Source organism: Callionymus lyra, chromosome 10, assembly GCF_982586985.1.
Source record: "Callionymus lyra chromosome 10, fCalLyr1.hap1.1, whole genome shotgun sequence".
NCBI lineage: Eukaryota > Metazoa > Chordata > Actinopteri > Syngnathiformes > Callionymidae > Callionymus > Callionymus lyra.
In genome coordinates this window covers 8,612,021-8,624,314 of record NC_141827.1, presented here as the reverse complement: position 1 = coordinate 8,624,314, position 12,294 = coordinate 8,612,021, and the positions used below count along the sequence as shown (strand labels likewise).

The window sequence follows — 12,294 nt, the reverse complement described above, 5'->3', positions numbered from 1 at the left end:
ATGTATTTATATATAATATTCAAATCCTGATGCGTTTCGATACATTCTGTCAAAATCTGCATGAATATGTGAATATTTATACACGAACAGGCCTAAAGAAGTTGGTGGAGGTGTGCACTTCAACAAGAAAGACAACAAAGCGAAGACGTTCCTCCTGGTGTTGGCATACTTCACCTCCCTGCAGCAGCTGCAGCACTATTTTGATTTCCGTGTCCCATTTGTGCCATAAAAGCCAGAATGTCTCCCTGAGAGTGAGTATCTTCAGTGCGAGCGTGGCCTTCTTCTTTTGATGAATCACCTACGAGGAATCGTGAAGCTGCGACTCCGAAAGCACCGGCATGTCTTGACGGAACTCAGTCCTGTGTCGGCGACGGACGCGTCATCGTTAGAATCGCTCGTCAATGTTGAAGACATGAGACTTAAATATGTTCAATAATGAACAAATGTCGCCTGAAGGTACTTGTTCTTAGGTTCATCCGTTGAATGACAATTAATACTGTATCAGTACCACGTTTGTTCATTTTTGTGTTGCAATTAAATTCCACCGCAGCTAAAGAGACAATGAAATCCCTTGAGATGACTGAGGACGAGAGGATACAGTGACTCCAGTAGCTTTTAAAGCTGATGTTTGGACATATTTTGGTTTCAAAACAAATGAAAGTAGTTACGACTTAGTCAAGAGTCATGTGGTCTGTAAATTCTGCAACACCAGAGTCAAGTACTCGACAATACTACAAATATATACTTGTTACAACAGTATCACGATATAACGCAATATGTACAGTATATGGTGTCCTTGTCCCTGTATCGTGGTATGTATCGCGAGCTTCTTCCCAATACACGATTACACTTTTTACTCTAGCACCTACTCTTGTTTCAGAAACACTTGTTAAGGCTATTGTAACAGTTTATTTACTATTTTAACAGCTTATTAATGCAGAGCTGACTTGCCTACAGTTAATACAAACGCTGCAGCGAGAATTCTGAGCCGCTCTAGTAGAAGAACTCACATTTCTCCGATCCTTAAAACTCTTCACTGGCTTCCAGTTTCTTTCAGGATCAACTTTAAAATTCTGGTTCCTACTTTCAGATCTATTCATGGTCAGACCTTCCATCAGTGATCTGATGCAGACTTACACCCCAGCTCGGGCTCTGAGGTCTGTGGATCAGAATCTACTGATGGTTCCTGAGTTCAGGACCAGAGGAGAGAAATCCTTCCAGACTGTTGCTCCTAAGCTTTGGAACGATCTCTGTGTTTGATGATCTACTGACTCCTTCAAGAAACATCTTAAGATCTTTTTATTTGTCGTTTCAGTGCTTTTCTGAGACTCCTATGTTTGTCTTATGTGTCTTGATCTTTTAAAGTATATAGTTTTACATGTGTATTGTTTGTAGTTTCTTAAAATGCTTTGTGACCCTGGTCTAGGAAGGCGCTTTACAAATAACATTTACGTAAGATCAGTTCTGGGCCGAAAAAAATCTACAATCGGAAAACCAAATTCTTAGAATCCTAATTAGGCAATGCTTTCGGTTTTCGTAAATTTACAAATGAATACACAACATTTATGCGTAACCCAAGACAACCCATCAGATCAACTATAATCTCTGTAGGTGATGAGTTACACATGCAAAATAATGAAAAAGTTTTTAGTTTAGATTAAGTTGAGTTTGAGAAAACTATACGTGTTCATCGCAAAAATACTTGCTGATCCAGTTTCTCACATGTGGCCCACGATGCCGTTCACTATGATTCCTGGTTATTGCTGCGCGAGACAATAGAAGAAACACGAGCTCCAGATGTTTCACGGGCAAGTGTAGAAAACAAGGATTTTATTAAAGACAGCAGCAGTTATTGCTGCAGAAATGACTTCTTGTTGACTGACGTTATTAAGACCGGGGCGTCCAATCCTGCGGGTGCAGCGTCAACAATTGAAACTCATAACCTGAACTCGAACGGCAAATAATAGCGACTTCGGCACGATCGGCAGAAAAACAAACAAACGTAGAGCAGAAAAGAAACGATGATTTCTGAACCACAGTTAACTCAACTATGAATTGTAAAGTTTGATCCTTTAAGGCAACCTTTGACCCTTGGATGAAACCCGACATCATTTTCATTATATACATTTCTTTTTTTTTCCAATTATATTTCATGTTTTAAACAATTGTGTTGTCTCTGGGTCAAGGGTCAAGGTGAACGACCTCCCTGGCTTCCATGAACAAATGGGCAGAGGTGGAGGTCGTTCATCTTGACTCAGAGACAACACAATGGATGAAAACGTAATATTTAATTGGAAAAAAAGATAAGTATAGAATAAAAACGATCTTTTAACACCATTTTATCCAAAAACCACCATAGGAAGAAAAGTGTGAGGATAAATCTGCGTCCGGACACTTGAGTTGGGATCTTGTTAAGACTCTCCAGGACTGTCCTCTCACACTCAAGCATAAATTGGCTCAAAAAACGTCAACCTTCTACTCTCCAATTTTCCTGTTATCCTGCAGAAGCCAGCGGAGCAGAAGGTGGGCTACACTCCGGACAGGTCGCTAGTCCATGACAGATCTGGCATCAGTAAATGAACTATTTCCCCTCCAACTTTAAATGTCCAGTTAACCTGCAACTCAGAGCTTCACACAAGTCCTGCAAAAATCTATTTTAAGGTTTTTTTTCTTTCTTAGGATCAAACTAAAATTGATCAAGTGCAAGCAAATCTGGACTATTTTTGCTTTGATACGGAGTAAAAATGTTAATGTAGATTAAAAATAAATGCAAGAAGACCTTCATAAAAATGTCCAATCTGTATCAAACGTATATCATATTTCATATATATTAAATCAATTAATTAATGATTTACTCTCTTATCGACACAACCCCTATTTAATGGGTGGTTTTTTTTTAATTTAAATTTCTATTATCCTTATTCATTAATTTTTTTAATGTCTGTCATTTCTATTCAAGTCACCTCGTTTTTTTTTTTTACCCGGCCAACAACTTGTCTTTCAGCCAGTTTTAAGGTTAATATGAAACTAAATAGATATTTTAGCTCAAACATTAATTCGCTTTTTCAGTTTTCCTTTAATACTTTTTTTTTTCCTACAGTGCGTTTTGTCTATTCATGCAAATCCTTGGTGAGAAACAGTTGGAGTTTATAACCTCCTTATCTCTGTCTTATCAAGTGGAACCACTGTGGTCTGGAGATCATCTTGCATTGTGGTAGATTTGAATTGGTATAATTTAGGTTATTCTCCAATGATGTTTGAAAGCAGAAGTTAAAAAAAACATATTTTCTTACAAACAAACCTAAATAATGTAGCAACAACACGGTTCAACGATAAACGTATGTGATCGTTTCAAAGCGTTCAAAGTGGTAGTTCATATTACACTCAATTTCTACTCACCCTTATGTCAAGCTAGTCCAACCCTCAACATGAGGATGAGTAGAAATTGGGTGTAATATGAATTGAATTGTTACAATTACAAAGTCTATATTTTAAGCTTGTTTTTAGCAGAATCTTAAAGGCTAAGATGCTACACAGACAGGAAAAACTTTGGGTAAATATGTCAAGCACTTCCAGAGTAGACATTAAAGTAGATATTTACCCGGAGGTATCACAACAAAATGGACGTTGCAGACGAGCAGTACGGAGGTATTTGGATGTTTTTCAGTGTCTTTTTGGAGGAAGATGAAGACAACTGAGCTCCAGTCACTACATTAAAATGAACAAATATGTTTGTCTATAACTCTAAAAAGGTACAGATTACTCTGAAAATAATCCCAACCTTAAATTGACATGAGGGCGAGTAGAAAATTGGGTGAACTATCACTATAGAAAGTTGCGCAAGATCTCCACCCATTTCTTTATTTCCATAGTTATGTTCCTAATAATTATCATAAAAAATCAAATTTAGAAAAAAACGTTTTAACATCAAACATCACAATAAATGCCCAGAACTGGAAATGAAGTTTGTTGACATCTGAAAAAAAAGATGCATTTTAAATGTCTTAAATATCTTCTTATATTATTATTATCAAACTTCACATTAAACAGTTTTTATGAATTCTGCTGTATTGGCACCATGGAGCGTATTTGTCTCAGACAGACAGAGATAAAATATAAAATATAGTCGGACTCTAGTCTTTAATCATCCTGATGTGTGTTTATTTAAAAAAACAACCTCATTTAAAAAGCATAATCATCTATTAAGGATGTGTCGAATGTAGGCGTCGCATCAATGCCCTGTAGAGCTGGTTTAATTAACGACGTCATTAGGAATCAAAGCAAATCACAGAGACTTTGAATCATTAGACGAACACATGAAGAATGACGCTGTCTCTTCAAATGAATGAAAGCCGACTATATAATAACACTTTCTAGGACGGGAAAGATGATTGACTGCTTTGTTTACTGTTTGGTGGAGATAAGAACAGCAACATCTTTGAATAAAAACATCATTTCTAAAGTGGAGGCTCCTGTGCGAGTGAGTGACGGGGTCAGCGGGGCGACAGAGCTCCCTGTCTGATGCGAGGCCCGATGACCTGCTTGACTTGAAAACACATCAGGTTCTGTCACGAGACTGAAGATCTGCTCTGCAATGTGACACGTTTGCCGATGAGGTTCAATTCCCAGGGTAGAATATTTGTAGCACTTGGAGGGTTTGTGCCTGAAATCTCAAGTTCCGGTCCCTTTAATATTCCTCAGTACACAGATGTGGTGTATAATGGTTTGACTTGTATGTATTTAAATCTCATCTTGTCATCAGTTTCAGTAAATATGTATGTATTTTTAAGCAATCTTACACTTTTTGTTGTTTATACTGACTTACAATTGTATAAATTGCTACTAATATCAAACATTTTCATCTGTAGTTAATTTTCAACAATCGATATTATACCATTTTGTTGTAATCGCATCAAAAACGTAGAATTTTCAACCACAGTCAAACATTATTTATTTAGTTTGATCATTATGTATATCATGTGTTAATGTAACCATGTATGGTTGTCATGTGAACATTACTATCTGTGTCATGTGATCATTATGTCTGTCATATGATCAATATAAATGTAAGGTAAGGTAAGGTAAGGTAAAACTTTATTGATCCCTCAGGAGGTCTCCTTTGGGAAATTGTTTTTTTACAATAGCCAGCAATTTTTCATAAACAATAAAAAATAATACATAAAAAATAAAATAAGAAGAACATAAAGAGGAAGAACAAGATGACACAATCTAAGTCTAAAGACAAAGACAAAGAACATAGGTCAAGGAAAGAAAAACAACAAAGACAAAGATACAAAGACTAACATGGAACAGAACATCCAGATACTCTCACTCCACTCCTGCCCCCGAACTCAGAATTGTACAATTTAATAGCCCGAGGGATGAATGAGTCCCTGAGTCTATTTGTTTTGCACCTGGGTAGGAGCATTCGTGCACTCATTCTGCTTCTCTGCTCACTGATGACAGTGCTGAGAGGATGACTGTCATCGTCCATGATGGACAGTAGTTTGTTCAATGATCTCCTCTCAGCAACTGTCACCAGTGAGTCCAGCTTCATTCCAACCACAGAACCAGCCCTCCTGATCAACCTGTCCAACCTGTTGACACTCCTCTTGGACACATTTCCACCCCAACACACCACAGCATAGAACAGGACACTGGCCACCACAGACTGGTAGAACATGCAGAGGAGCTTCTTGCAGATGTTAAATGAACGAAGCCTCCTCAGAAAGTACAGTCTACTCTGAACCTTCTTATACACATGGTCTGTGTTGCAGGACCAGTCCAGTTTACTGTCCATCCACACACCGAGGTACTTATAGTTGTCCACTATCTCCACCTCGTCGCCTCTGATGGACACTGGACGTGGCTTTGTCCTGGACCTCCCGAAATCCAAGACCAGCTCCTTGGTTTTTGAGGTGTTCAGCTGCAAGTGGTTCCTCTCACTCCAGTCCACAAAGTCACGTATCAGACTCCTGTACTCGTCTTCGCTGTTGTCCCTGATGCATCCAACAATGGCAGTGTCGTCAGCATACTTCTGGACGAGACTCAGCTCTGAGTTGTAGCAGAAGTCTGAAGTGTAGATGGTGAAGAGGAGAGGGGCCAGTACTGTCCCCTGAGGTGCTCCTGTACTGCACACCATAGTGTCAGACTTGATGTCCTTCAGCCTGACATACTGTGGTCGATCAGTAAGATAGTCCGTAATCCAGGAGACCAGACCAGGGTCCACATGCATCTTAGTCAGTTTGTCCTGCAGCAGAGTGGGTTGGATAGTGTTGAAGGCACTAGAAAAGTCCAGGAACAGGATTCTCACTGAACCGCTTCCTTTATCCAAGTGGGAGTAGGTCCGATGCAGGAGGTGAAGGATGGCATCTTCCACACCAACTGCTGGCTGGTAGGCAAACTGCAGGGGGTCTTGCGCGTGCTGGACTTGTGGCGTAAGATGTTTGAGGACCAGCCGCTCCAGTGTCTTCATCAGCTGCGAAGTCAGTGCCACCGGTCTGTAATCGTTCAGCACACTCGGTCGGATCTTTTTAGGGACTGGAACGATACAGGAAGTCTTCCACAGAGTTGGTACTTTCCCCAGCCGTAGACTGAGGTTGAAGACATGCTGGAGTGGCTCAGCTAGTTCAGCAGCGCAGGTCTTTAGCAGTCGAGCAGACACCTTATCAGGACCAGCAGCCTTCCCTGGACGAATCCTCCGAAGTACATCCTGTACCTGGAGTGAGGTGAAGCTGGGAAGTGGTTCTGTGGAGCTGGGGGGGGCACAAGAAGGTGGGGCAGGTCCTGAGGCGGGCAGCAGTGAGGGTGAGGTGACCTGCTCAAACCTGTTGAAAAAGTTGTTCAGTCCATTTGCCTCATCCACCGTGTCCACTGCAGTCAGAGAGGCCTTGGTCTTGTGTCCAGTGATGGTTTTAACACCATCCCAGACCTCTCTTATTTCTTCTCGGCTCAGCTTCTCCTCCAACCTCCTCCTGTAGGTGTCCTTTGCCTCCTTCAAGCATCGCTTCACCTCCTGCTGAGCTGACCTCATGGCGTCCCTGTCTCTGCTCCTGAATGCCACTTTCTTCCTGTTAAGGACATCCTTGACCTCCTTTGTTACCCACGGTTTATTATTAGGGTAACAGCGGACAGTCTTAGTAGGGGCGACAACGTCCAAACAGAAATTTAAATAATCTGTTAGACAGTGTGTCTGTCCCTCGATGTCCTCACCATGAGACCTCAGCAGCACATCCCAGTCTGTTGTTTCAAAGCAGTCTCTGATGGCGTCCTCCACAGCTGGTGTCCACTTTCTGATTGTCTTAGTGGTCACAGTCTGTCTCTGCACCAGAGGAGTGTACTGTGACTGAAGGTGGACCAGGTTGTGATCGGACCTTCCAAGTGGAGGAAGAGGTTTGGCTCTGTAGGCGTCCTTCAAGTTGGAATAAAGAAGGTCAATTGTCCTGTTATTCCTGGTGGGACAATCCACGGCCTGATGGAAAGTAGGCAGAGTAGAGTCCAGGTTGGCATGATTAAAGTCTCCAGAGATGATGATAAACGCGTCAGGATTTTGATTCTGAAGTCGAGCTGTCATTGTGTGGATCTTCTCACAGGCAGATGCAGCCGCAGCGCTCGGAGGAATGTAGACACACAGCGCGATCACGTGACTGAACTCACGCGGTAGATAATATGGACGCATGCTGACAGCCAACAGTTCTAAATCTTGACAACAAGAGACTTTCAGCTTAGCCTTTAGCCGCTTCCCTGCCCGACAGCCTCTGTAACGGCGCTGAAGTTCGATCGGGATCTTGTGGCGATCTCCAGCCCGTGCCATTGACTTCAGCGACAGTAGATCCTCTCTTGAGTAAACAAGACGATTCTTTCCATGTTCAAAAGTATCCATTTAAAAAGATTATAGTAAAAAATTAATAAAAAACAGAAAATTATAGAAATTGCTGCGGAGCTACTGGAAGAGGCAGCCGTCCTCGTCGGCGCCTTTAAAGAAAGAGCCATGGAATCATGTGCCAATGGAATCATTCATGGGTGTCATGTGATCATTATGCATGTCATGTGATCATTATGCATGTCATGTGTTTATGGAATAATATATGGGTTTATAGTGACCATTATACATGTCATGTGATCATTATGCATGTCATGTGATCATTATGCATGTCATGTGTTTATGGAATAATATATGGGTTTATAGTGACCATTATACATGTCATGTGATCATTATGCATGTCATGTGTTTATGGAATCATACATGGGTGTCATGTAAACATTATGTATGTCATGAGAAAATAACGCATGTCATGTGTTTATGGAATCACTTATGGGTTTATAGTGACCATTATACATGTCATGTGATCATTATGCATGTCATGTGTTTATGGAATCATACATGGGTTTATAGTGACCATTATACATGTCATGTGATCATTATGCATGTCATGTGTTTATGGAATCATACATGGGTTTATAGTGACCATTATACATGTCATGTGATCATTATGCATGTCATGTGTTTATGGAATCATACATGGGTGTCATGTAAACATTATGTATGTCATGAGAAAATAACGCATGTCATGTGTTTATGGAATCATTTATGGGTTTATAGTGAACATTATACATGTCATGTGATCATTATGCATGTGACACTAATCTCACTAATCTTTGTGGTCATGTGAGCAGTGTGTGTATGTATGTCATGAGAAAATAACGCATGTCATGTGTTTATGGAATCACTTGTGGGTTTATAGTGACCATTATATATGTCATGTGATCATTATGCATGTCATGTGTTTATGGAATCATACATGGGTGTCATGTAAACATTATGTACTGTATGTCATGAGAAGATAACGCATGTCATGTGTTTATGGAATCATACATGGGAGTCATGTAAACATTATTTATGTCATGTGATCATTATGTATGTGACATTAATCTCACTAATCTTTGTCGTCATGTGAACAGTGTGTGTTACGTAATTGTGTGTCATGTATTCTTGAACTGTGTTAGTTATATAAGAATGCAGAGAATTACTCAACATGTATTTTTTCTTCTGTTTGACTCACAAAGCAGACGTAATAAATGTATTAAAATGCCCTGAATCCATTATAGGCTCTTTCTATTAATTCACAGCTCACTGAAGAAAAACACAAGGATAATAGATACAAGCATTAGGAATGTCTTCTTTATACATTGAACATACCATTGAACTAATAAATAAAGTAACACGTTTGGTGTCAAAAACCTAATGAGTTACTTCCGGATGAGTGTTGGTGTTGAGTTCACACCAACCTCTGAGTCAAGTGACAAGATCGTGGGTGTCAAACCCCATCATGCAAGAGACTGATATGTTCAACTCGGATCAGTTGCTGGATGGTTTGTAGACTTCTTCCCCACTGGCTCATGACGCACTTTGTTTTTCCTTCTTTAAAAAAAGAAACGCCCCCATTTAATTTGTCCAGATTGATCGTTCACGTTCCAGATCAATTGTTCTTTAATTGGTGAACGATAAACTAGTATAGAAAAGGCGTTTAAAGCTCTTGCACTCATTTGTAGACCAGACAAGTGGCCTCCAAACGTCTTTGTATCAAGGAAGGGTGATGTGTAGTTATTTTAATGGACTGACCTTCAGATAAAAAAAAGAGCAAAAATAAAATTGAAAAAAAGCCTCTAAACATTATTCAGTTCAAGAGAAAATCTGTCATTTTAGCCAAATAAAACACCTTTCAGACAGTAATAATCAATACAACAGAAAAAGATTTATCTTTCTGCATGGACTGGTAACAAATCAGTTCTGGACCAGCAGTGCTGTAGTGATAAACTTATCTCACGATTCGATACGATGTATATCGATACACTTTCATCATTTTCTGAACCATTTTAGGGGGCATTGGAACAGTCACAACATGTCACTTAAATTCACTCTCTTTTGGTTGAAAATCATCCAAAACATCAGGATTATAAAGCTAGTTTAGTTGACTGTATCCTCTCATCCTCAGTCATCGCCGAATCTCACGGAATTTCAGTTTTACTTTAGCTGCGGAGGACGGAATTACACCTGCTGTTAATTATAAATAACATTTTAAAATCAAATTAAAGAATGTGTAGTTAATTTAGTTGACTTTATTGAAATATAAACCATAAAAGAAATAAAAATCGAAAATATGATTTGAAAGCCACAGATGTTTTTTCTGACACCGCTACGAACAACTGGAATGAAAATAATTTCACTGAAGAATTAGAAGCAAGAGATTGAATTGTGTGGGATGTGATGCACAAGAATTAGCAGTGGAGTTATTTGTTTTAAAAAATACTTGAATTCTGGAGTTGAACCCTAATGCTTAGAATTTTTTAAGAACATGAACTTTTTGAATCTTAGTTATTTTGTGTTGTCCTACTATGTCAATATTTCGAAGAAATAAAACAAAAAAAAAACTACTGTCCATCATGGATGATGACAGTCATCCTCTGAACACTGTCATCAGTGAGCAGAGAAGCAGAATGAGAGCATGAATGCTCCTACCCAGGTGCAACACTAATAGACTCAGGGACTCATTCATTCCTCGGGCTATTAAATTGTACAATTCTGAGTTCGGGGGCAGGAGTGGAGTGAGAGTATCTGGATGTTCTGTTCCATGTTAGTCTTTGTATCCTTTGTCTTTGTTGTTTTTCTTTGATCTATGTTCTTTGTCTTTATCTTTAGACTTAGATTGTGTCATCTTGTTCTTTCTCTTTATGTTCTTCTTCTTATTTTATTTTTATTTATTACTTTGTATTGTTTATGAAAAAAAGTTGCTGGCTATTGGAAAAAAACAATTTCAATAAAGTTTTTACCTTACCTTACCTTACCTTAAAAGTCCTTCAACAATGTACGTGAATTACTATATTTAAAATGACATCAAGATAATACAAAGAAAACATCTTACTTAAATCAAATGTTCCTCTCAATGAGGAAATTAAACTTTGTAAATGTCACATTCAGTGTAACTTATTTTAAACACGTCTCTCTCACGAGGGTTCATATGTGTCCGGACGAATCTCGTCACGATCACTTCTCGGTCGGAAGTTGATCTACAAAACAAACAGCGGTCGCGGTCTTCCTCCTCGGCATGTGGTGGAGCGTCGTCGCCGCAGACTGTTGTGGTTCGGGCTTTTCATTAACACTCGAGAAGGTGTCAATCACAGTTTCCCCGCGCAAGCTGTTCATAAACCACACATCGAGGGCAACAGGGTCCGATTCTCAGACGTCTCACCTCACAGACATATGCTGCTGAAATTAAGTTTCTCATGGTTGGATGTGAACCGGATGAGTCCAGTATTTCTCTCGAAACCTTTGTTAGCTTATCGTCTCAGGAGGGGATTACAAGAGGGACACATGCTTCGAGTCCATCTTAAAGAACGCAGATTAACACTGAAGCACATTTGATCGTTTTTTCCAATTCCTTCAGCCAAATGTGAAGCTATCGTGATAGAATGTTAAGTCCAGGTCGACGAGATCCTTCACCAGGAGAACTTAATGGAGTCAGGGTTCGTTCAAACTGTGTCTCATGGCACCTGAATCGAACTAGGCCGGGTTTCCCAGATTGTTTAAGAAACTCTTAAGTGCTATGATCTTCTTAGCAGCGCTCTTAAGAACGCAGTGAAAGAAGTGTTTGTTCCCCGGTTCCTTGCTTGAATTCAAACTTCACTCATTTTCTACTCACCATCATATCGACTAAGGTTTTAGATTATTTTCAGAGTAATCTGTTCCTTTTTAGAGTTATAGACAACATTTTTTGTTCATTTTAATGTAGCGACTGGGGCTCAGTTGTCTTCATCTTCGTCCAATAAGACACTTAAAAACCTATAAATACCTTCATACTGTCCGTCTGTAACGTCCATCTTGTATTGTAGCCTTGATGAGAGGAATTGTTCCGAAAAAAAGCATGTCTACTGTATCTTTTAATTTTGTTTGTAGCAGAAGGTTATAGAATAACAAGCGATATAGACAGGAAGTACTCTGGGTAAATATCTTCTACTGTGTAAAAAAAAAAAAAAGTTTAAGAATAGCATCGTCATCTTTGAGTTACTTCTTGTTTAATCCAAATGTAAATTTTCCTCCCTATTGATACTTCTCCAACAAACCGGCGTCAGAACAAAACCTTAAGACTTTTTAAGGATTGGCAGGAACCTTGGATTTTTTTAAAACAAAAAAAAAAAAATGACAGAAGCAGAACTTTTTTTTTTTCAGTTCATCCAAAATTCCAACTTCACTCATTTTCAACTCACCCTCATGTCGACTAAGAGTTGGAATTATTT

At 39.3% G+C, this 12,294-nt stretch overlaps 2 protein-coding genes across 2 annotated transcripts in view; both read right to left on the bottom strand.

The window, feature by feature from the left end:
- Positions 1–12,294, bottom strand: part of LOC148070144 (ubiquitin-like modifier-activating enzyme 1) — a 280,272-nt gene that overhangs the window by 75,137 nt on the left and 192,841 nt on the right. The gene's annotated exons all lie outside the window — the stretch shown is intronic.
- tex264b (testis expressed 264, ER-phagy receptor b) overlaps positions 1–12,294 on the bottom strand; it is a 47,963-nt gene that overhangs the window by 6,199 nt on the left and 29,470 nt on the right. The gene's annotated exons all lie outside the window — the stretch shown is intronic.